This window comes from Heterodontus francisci, unplaced genomic scaffold (assembly GCF_036365525.1).
Source record: "Heterodontus francisci isolate sHetFra1 unplaced genomic scaffold, sHetFra1.hap1 HAP1_SCAFFOLD_58, whole genome shotgun sequence".
In the NCBI taxonomy this organism is placed as follows: domain Eukaryota; kingdom Metazoa; phylum Chordata; class Chondrichthyes; order Heterodontiformes; family Heterodontidae; genus Heterodontus; species Heterodontus francisci.
In genome coordinates this window covers 141157-150517 of record NW_027142006.1, presented here as the reverse complement: position 1 = coordinate 150517, position 9361 = coordinate 141157, and the positions used below count along the sequence as shown (strand labels likewise).

The window sequence follows — 9361 nt, the reverse complement described above, 5'->3', positions numbered from 1 at the left end:
AGGAGCAGCTAATGCGTGTCCTTGATAAGTATGTACCTGTCAGGCAGGGAGGAAGTTGTCGAGCGAGGGAGCCGTGGTTTACTCAAGAAGTTGAAGCGCTTGTCAAGAGGAACAGGGCGGCTTATGTTAGGATGAGACGTGAAGGCTCAGTTAGGGTGCTTGAGAGTTACAAGCTAGCCAGGAAGGATCTAAAGGGAGGGCTAAGAAGAGCAAGGAGAGGACACGAGAAGTCATTGGCGGATAGGATGAAAGAAAACCCTAAGGCTTTCTTTAGGTATATCAGGAATAAACGAATGATAAGAGTTAGAACAGGGCCAATCAAGGATAGTAGTGGGAAGTTGTGTGCGGAATCAGAGGAGATAGGGGAAGCGTTAAATGAATATTTTTCGTCAGTATTTACAGTAGAAAAAGAAAATGTTGCCGAGGAGATTACTGAGATACAGCCTACTAGGCTAGATGGGATTGAGATTCACAAGGAGGAGGTGTTAGCAATTTTGGAAAGAGTGAAAATAGATAAGTCCCCTGGGCCAGATGGGATTTATCCTAGGATTCTCTGGGAAGCCAGGGAGGAGATTGCAGAGCCGTTGTTGTTGATCTTTATGTCGTCATTGTCGACGGGAGTAGTGCCGGAGGACTGGAGGATAGCAAATGTTGTCCCCTTGTTCAAGAAGGGGAGTAGAGACAGCCCTGGTAATTATAGACCTGTGAGCCTTACTTCGGTTGTGAGTAAAATGTTGGAAAAGGTTATAAGAGACAGGATTTATAATCATCTTGAAAAGAATAAGTTCATTTGCGATAGTCAGCAAGGTTTTGTGAAAGGTAGGTCGTGCCTCACAAACCTTATTGAGTTTTTCGAGAAGGTGACCAAACAGGTGGATGAGGGTAAAGCCGTGGATGTGGTGTATATGGATTTCAGTAAGGCGTTTGATAAGGTTCCCCACGGTAGGCTATTGCAGAAAATACGGAAGTATGGAGTTGAAGGTGATTTAGAGCTTTGGATCAGAAATTGCATAGCTGAAAAAAGACAGAGGGTGGTGGTTGATGGCAAATGTTCATCCTGGAGTTTAGTTTCTAGTGGTGTACCGCAAGGTTCTGTTTTGGGGCCACTGCTGTTTGTCATTTTTATAAACGACCTGGATGAGGGTGTAGAAGGGTGGGTTAATAAATTTGCGGATGACACGAAGGTCGGTGGAGTTGTGGATAGTGTCGAAGGGTGTTGTAGGGTACAGAGGGACATAGATAGGCTGCAGAGCTGGGCTGAGAGATGGCAAATGGAGTTTAATGCGGAGAAGTGTGAGGTGATTCACTTTGGAAGGAGTAACAGCAATGCAGAGTACTGGGCGAATGGGAAGATTCTTGGAAGTGTAGATGAGCAGAGAGATCTTGGTATCCAGGTACATAAATCCCTGAAAGTTGCAACCCAGGTTAATAGGGCTGTTAAGAAGGCATATGGTGTGTTAGCTTTTATTAGTAAGGGGATCGAGTTTCGTAGCCACGAGGTCATGATGCAGCTGTACAAAACTCTGGTGAGGCCGCACCTTGAGTATTGCGTGCAGTTCTGGTCACCGCATTATAGGAAGGATGTGGAAGCTTTGGAAAGGGTGCAGAGGAGATTTACTGGGATGTTGCCTGATATGGAAGGAAGGTCTTACGAGGAAAGGCTGAGGGACTTGGGGTTGTTTTCGTTAGAGAGAAGGAGGAGGAGAGGTGACTTAATAGAGACATACAAGATAATCAGAGGGTTAGATAGGGTGGATAGTGAGGGTCTTTTTCCTCGGATGAGGATGGCAAACACGAGGGGACATAGCTTTAAGTTGAGGGGTGAAAGATATAGGACAGATGTCAGAGGTAGTTTCTTTACGCAGAGAGTAGTAGGGGCGTGGAACGCCCTGCCTGCAACAGTAGTAGACTCGCCAACTTTAAGGGCATTTAAGTGGTCATTGGATAGACATATGGATGTAAATGGAATAGTGTGGGTCAGATGATCGGCGCAACATCGAGGGCCGAAGGGCCTGTACTGCGCTGTAATATTCTAAAAAAAAAGACCTCCTTGTTCTTGTACTCTATGCCTCTATTACTAAAGCCGAGGATGCTGAATGCTTTATTAACCGCTCTCTCAATCAATGATTTATACCCCCAGGTCCCTCTGCTCCTGCACCCCCTTTAGAATTGTACCCTTTATTCTATATTGTCACTCCATGTTCTTCCTACCGAAATGAATCAATTCACATTTCTCTGCATTGAACTTCACCTGTCATCTGTCCTCCCATTCCACCAACTTGTCTATGTCCTTTTGAAGTTCTACACTATCATCCTTACAGTTCACAATGCTTCCATTTTTCGTATCATCCATAAACTTTGAAATTCTGCCCTGTGCACCAAGGTCTAGGTCATTAATATATATCAGGAAAGGCAAGGGTCCCAACACTGACTCCTGGGGAACTCCACTACATACCACACACAAAGCAGGACAGGCCTCGGCCTCATCCCCGGCCTGTGTTCAATTAGCAGATCTCAGCCAAAAGATTTTGATAAGGTTCCACACAAGACGCTTCTCTATAAGATTAAAGTCCCTGGTATCAGTGGTAATATATTGATCTGGATTGGGAACTGACTGGCAGATGTAGGCAGAAAGTAGTTCCAGATGGATCTGGATCTGTTTGGAGACCAGTTACCAGTGGTGTCCCACAGGGATCGGTGTTGGGTCTGTTGCTCTTTACTATTTTTATTAATGATCTGGATGTAGGTGTAGGGCGCACCATCTGTAAATTTACAGATGATTTGAAGATCTGTGCGAGTGTTTAGACTGTAGACGATGCTCGACTGTTTCAGGCTGATCTTAATGTGTTGGGAGATTGGGTTCATGACTGGTAAATGATGTTTAATTTGGGTAAGTGCAGTGTTATTCATGTAGACAGGGCGAATGCTCAACATTCATACACCCTTCAGGGAAAAACATTAAAGTAGGTGGAAAAAAGAAAATAATTTTGAGCAGAGATCTGGATGTTCTAGTGCACAGATCTCTAAAGTTACAGCAGCAATGCTGTGAAGTGATAGTTGGAGCAAATAGAGGGATGGGCTGCATTCAGAGGACAATTGAGTATAAAATGAGGCATATTCTTTCATGGGATGTGAGTGACACTGGCAAGGCCAGAATTTGTTACCCATCCCTAATTGTCCTTGACAAGGTGGCGGTGAGCTCCCTTCTTGAATTGCTGCACTCCATGTGGTGTAGGTACACCCACAGTGCTGTTAGGAAGGGAGATCCAGGATTTTGACCCAACATCAGTGAATGAACAGCGATATATTTGCAGATCAGATGGTGTTTGACTTGGAGGGGAGCTTGCACATGGTGGTGTTTCCATGCATCTGCAGCCCTTGTCCTTCAAGGTGGTGGAGGTCTTCGGTTTGGAAGGTGCTGTCTGTGGAGCCTTGGTGAGTTGCAGCAGTGCATCTGGCAGATGGTACACACTACTGCCACTGTGCGTCAGTGGTGAAGGGAGTGAATGTTTAAGGTGGTGAATGGGGTGACAATCAAGGCTGATGCTTTGTCCTGAACAGTGTCGAGTTTCTAGAGTATTGTTGGTGCTGCACTCATCCTGGTTTGTGCCTTGTAGATGGTTGACAAGTTTTGGAGAGTCAAAAATCACAAAATTATTACAGTGCAGAAGGAGGCCATTCGGCCCATTGTGTCTGCATAGAATCATAGAACATAGAAAGTTTACAGCACAGGCAGGCCAAAAAACGAGCCACCCAGCTGAATCCCATTGACCAGCATTTGGACCGTAGCCCTGCAGGTTCAGGTACTTGAGGTGCACATCCAGACTCCTTTTAAATGAGTTGAGGGTTTCTGCCTCAGCTACCCTTACAGGCAGTGAGTTCCAGACTCCCACAGCCCTCTGGGTGAAAAAACCTTTCCTCATCTCCCCTCTAATTGTTCAACACATCACTTTAAATCTATGCCCTCTAGTCACTGACCTCCCTACTAAGATAAATAGACCCTTCCCATCCATTCTATCCAGACCCCTCACAATTTTGTACATTTCAATCAAATCTCCCCTCAGCCTCTTCTATTCCAAGGAGAACAACCCCAGTCTATCCAATCTTTCCTCATAGCTGCATTTTTCCAGTCCTGGCAACAACCTTGTAAATCTCCTCTGTAACCTCTCGAGTGCAATTACATCCTTTCTGGAATGAGGTGACCAGAACTGCACACAGAAATCAAGTTGTGGCCTAACTAATGATTGATACAGTTCCAGCATAACCTCCCTGCTCTTATATTCTATACATCGGCTAATAAAGGAAAGGGTTCCATAAGCCTTCTTAACCAACTTATCAACCTGTCCTGCTACTTTCAGGGATTTGTGGACATTCACTTCAAGGTCCCTCACTTCCTCTACACCTCTCAGCATTCACCCATTAATTGTGTCTTCCTTTTCTGTGTTTGACCTCACCAAAGGCATCACCTCACACTTCTCCAAGTTGAATTCCATTTGCCACTTTTCTGCCCACCTGACCAGTCCATTTCTCCAGCTCTCCGAATGAGCATTTCACCACGTGCCTTGAGCTGAGTTACTCATCACAGAATTCCCACTATCTGATTTACTCTTGTAGCCAGAGTATGTATATGAATGGTCCAGTTAAGCTTTTGTCAATGGTAACCCCCAGGATGTTGATGGTGGGGGGATTCAGCGATGGTAATGCTGTTGAACGTCAAAGGGAGATGGTTACATTCTCTCTTGTTGGAGATGGTCATTGCCTGGTACTTATGTGGTGTGAATGTTACTTGCCACTTAGCAGCCCAAGTCTGAATGTTGTCCAGGTCTTGCTGCTTCTGGACACGGACTCCTTCAGTATCTGAGATGTCCCGAATTTGTCCTTTTATGAAACCTTGGTCAGGACTCACTTGGAATATTGTATCCAGTCTTGGTCTCCTCACATGATGGGTGATATTGAGGCTTTGGAAAGGGTACAGAGGAGAGACATTCGACGAATTCCCAGTATAAGACATCTTGGTTATCAAGTTAGAATAAAAGAGTTGGGACCCTACACCTCAGAGAAACCTAGACTGAGGGGTGATCCGATTGAGGTTCATAAATAATGAAGGGTCAAATTCAGCATGGGAGAGGAGTCATAACTTGATATTGTCAAAGGCCAGATGGCACCCGGATCACATTAAATTTCATTTTCAGTGGCTGGTTAATGTGCCAGGATGGCGGAGTGGTTAAGGTGTTGGACTTAAGATCCACTAAACATGTGTCTGCGTGGGTTCAAGTCCCACTCCTAGTATCTGTGCTTACAAAATGTTACTTACTCTTTCCCTGACTTTTGCCTTGCACCATCATCTCTTCTGTCATTTAATCACTCTTGCCTTCCAACTGAGCACAGCTTCCTATTATTTGATCTGCCCCAGCACCGTTCCTTGGCTCTGCGCTTGCTTATAAACTGGTAAATCTTTGACTTAATCTCCTCTGTACCCTGACAATGACCTTCTCATCCTTCCTGGATTGTGGTTCCTCACAGGATCCGCTGCCTCTCCGACTCCCCTCCAGGTAACTGAAGGCCCTGAGCCTTGGTCTCGCTTTATACGCTAGCTGGTAGTTGATTGCTTGCAGGTCTGCCACCGCTCAGGAGAAGCTCCAGACCTAGATCAAGCAAAGTATCAAGAGGAATGTGAACAAAGGCTCCCTGGTGCAGAGCAAGGGACAGGGAGCCTCCGGCTCCTTCAAAATCAGCAAGAAGGAAAACCCAGGGAAAAGTGGGAAAGAAGGTGAAGAAACCAGCAGACAAGAAATCTTCAGTGAAGAAACCAGCAGACAAGAAATCTTTAGTGAAGAAACCAGCAGACAAGAAAGTGACAACAAAGAAAGTAACAGCCAAGAAAACGAGCAGCAAGGCGGCGGCAACGCCAAATAAGGCGGTGAAGAAAGCAGCGCTTCAGAAAAAGTCTCCTGCGAAGAAGGTCAAAAAAGGCAAGAGTGCGGCGGGCGGAAAGGCGCTGAAGAAAGTGCAGACATGGAAGAGCAAGGTCAAGCCGAAAGCAGCGAAGGCTCAGAAAGCAGGGTCTGGAAAGAAGTGAAAGAGCGCGGGAAACTTGGAAACATCTGAACACAAAGGGTCTTCTCAGAGCCACCCACATCTCTCAGGAAAGAGCTGATCCCCTGATCAAATGATCCCTGTCCCGGCCCCGCCTGCAGATTCCACATGGAAATGATTTGGGGTAAATCCAGGATCCCTGGTGACTCGCTGACATCCCCTCCACCCAGCCCTTTCCCCACTCTCTGTAATAAAACAGAGGGATATCCGGCCCTCACTCCAACTGGAGATGTCTTCGGTGCAGTCTCAGTTCACAAATTCAGGGGGAGAGTTTGTAAGACAGTAACACTGGCGGAGAAACCCCACCTCACAACTCAAACCCCAACACATGAGTTTCTCCAATTCAGCTGGAGTCGGGTGACAACTGGAGCTGGGATAGGCTGTGATCGGGAATGTTAGGAATGGATTTGTTCAGGGAGGAATGTACCTGGAATCTCCGAATATAATAGTTCCTTATTTCCCCAGATGACACATTCTGCAGTGAGAGTGAAAAGTCTCTTCACTGCTTCACATTTACTAATTGTTTGGTTCTAGATGAATAATGAGTCAGAGAGTAATGACAGGTTCTAAAGCTTCTCTCACACCAGCCCTTGAATGATTCAGTGTGAAGTGTCCAATGTGTGAAGCTGCTGCCAGGGTTTGTCAATCTGAACAGTTTCAGCTCAGTTACTGGGGGCCTGGAATCCCCGCAGTTTGACTCTGTCTCTGATTGGTCATCCTCTTCTCAATCCAATTCTTAACGAATAGGAGAATCACATATAAGTAAATAGAAGTTCTCATTGGCTTAGATTTTCCAATTGGAAAAAGCCCGGCAATTCCAGAGCAGGAAGGAATTGAAGTGATGGAAAATTTCAATTTTCAGGCAACAATTTTAAAACCTCTCATTTTATGTTCTGTTTTACTGTATTTACTGTCACAAAATCCTGACGCGATTTTAGGAATCGTTTTCATTTTTCAATCTGTTAACTGTAAGCGGCGGGAGGAAGGTCCGGTTCAGCAATTTAAAACGGGACAAATATCAGCTTCCACTCTGTAAAAGGAACAAATTAGCGACTAACCGCTTCTCACAGGCTTCTCGGGGACTGACAGAAACGAGCGGTTTCTGATCTTTTCTCCTGAAAGAGGCGGATAATGCTGCAGGGAGCAATGAACTGCCCTTCACTATCTGGCTGCTAATACACCCCTGACTTTAAACAGTTCAAACAGCGACTGATGCTTCTGCCGGAAAATGAGCAGATTCACCAGAATGATCCCGGTCCATCATGGCCAAAGACATCCATCTGGCCCGCTGCATCCGCGAGGAACGCACCTAAAACCCAGCTTCAGTAACAAGTGTAACAAGCTCTTTTCAGAGCCACCAAATCAGCAAAGGAAAGAGCTGACATCTCTGTTCATCATCAAACCCATTAGATTGGAGGGGCGGCCACATGGTTTCTGTTTTGTCACATCACTTTCCCGAAAGGCCTGTAGGACTGAGAGCTGATCTGGAATTTAGAAAGCAGCATTACCGGAGACTCATTGCTGCTCAGCACAATCTCAACCCCGCTCCTGGGATCCGTTAGCTGGCATTTGGGGATAAGAAATGGATCCCAGTTTTATTTGGATGGCATTAATGGAGCCGGGTCCGTTCACATGAGGGTTATTTACAAACATTACCCAATGAGTTCACTAATATTTGAATCCATTGGAGATCAGTACACAGGATATGTCAGGCAGCTCGGTCACTCTGACTGAAACCGCCAGTTCCCCGGGGCTGCAGACCCTGACACTGCGGGGAGAGAATCCCCGACTCTATCCCGCCGCCGGGGGAAACAGACAGCTCTGTGTCCGCAGAATAGGGAGGGCCGGGGGGAAGGCACATCTGAAAGCGCTGCAATGGACTCAGCTCCTGTGTGTGCACAACTCTCACTGATTCCGTCCTCTGGGAACAGTGCGGTCTAAACAGATCAGGTTAGGAGAGAAACACACAGCCCGAGAATGGCCTCTTCCTTCCTGCATTTACACTGTTCCGGGAGCAGATTCTCATTGAGAAGCGGCGCTCAGATCACCGGAGAGAAAAAAAAAACACAATTCAAACTGTCCAAATGAAAAACAGAGAATTAACCCGGACACTTCCATTATTAAATTAATTCATCAGCTCCGAACCAGTTCCCGTTAATGTACCGGGATGGTCTCGGGATTTATAAAATCGAAGGCAGCGGGATTTATTAAAGTGTTGATTCTGACACCCTGTAGTTCAGTTCTTCACTTAACTAGAGGGGGAGATGTGTGAGCAGAGAAACAGAGCGAAATCCAGAGAGGGAACTGAAAACACACCTGGACAGATGTGAAGCAGGTCAATCCACTGTGAAAATAACTCCATCACTGACTCCCTCCTGACAGTAACCAGTCCTTTCACAGAGACTGTGGGTGGCTCTGAAAAGAGCCTTTGGTTTATTTGATGACATTTTGGCCGCTTTACTTTTTCTGGGAGCTCTGAGCGCTGGTTTTCTTGGGCAGCAGCACGGCCTGGATATTAGGCAGCACCCCGCCCTGAGCGATAGTCACTCCTCCCAGCAGCTTGTTGAGCTCCTCGTCGTTGCGGGCGGCCAGCTGCAGGTGTCTGAGGATGTTGCGGGTCTTCTTGTTGTCCCGGGCCGCGTTCCCGGCCAGCTCGAGGATTTCAGCGGTCAGATACTCGAGCACAGCAGCCAGATAGACCGGGGCTCCGGCACCCACACGCTCAGCATAGTTGCCCTTTCTCAGGAGCCTGTGAACACGGCCCACCGGGAACTGCAGTCCAGCCCGGGAGGAGCGAGACTTGGCCTTGGCTCGAGCTTTCCCGCTGGTCTTTCCTCTTCCAGACATTTCCACAATCTCACAAATACTTTCACAAAGAATGAATAATTTCCTTAGCATTGATAGCCCGTCGCAGGTAGTCAGGATGGCCGAGCGGTCTAAGGCACTGCAATCAGGTCGCAGTCTCCATTGGAGGCGTGGGTTCGAATCCCACTTGTGACACCTTGTGTTTTGACTGCACTGGAGGCGTTTGGGAGCAGCGGTGAAGAGCAAAGAGAAAGCCGGAAAGAACATGGACAAACAAAGCAACAATGGACCCAAAGATGTTGCAACTAAACATGAGAGTAAGAGGCAACGAGGCAAACAGCAGGGCACATAAAAGATCAAAAATGTAACCTTTGTATCGGGGTGGAAGATGTTGCCAATATCCTTAATGAATACTTTACTGTTTTCCCGAATGAGAGGGCGATGCAAATATTGTTATGAA

The 9361-nt window shown here is 46.6% G+C and overlaps 1 non-coding gene across 1 annotated transcript; it reads left to right on the top strand.

Annotated features, from left to right (window-relative positions):
- Window positions 1–9013: 9013 nt before the first annotated feature.
- Window positions 9014–9096, top strand: trnal-cag (transfer RNA leucine (anticodon CAG)). The gene has a single exon. It is a non-coding gene; the product is annotated as a tRNA-Leu (tRNA).
- Window positions 9097–9361: the final 265 nt, after the last annotated feature.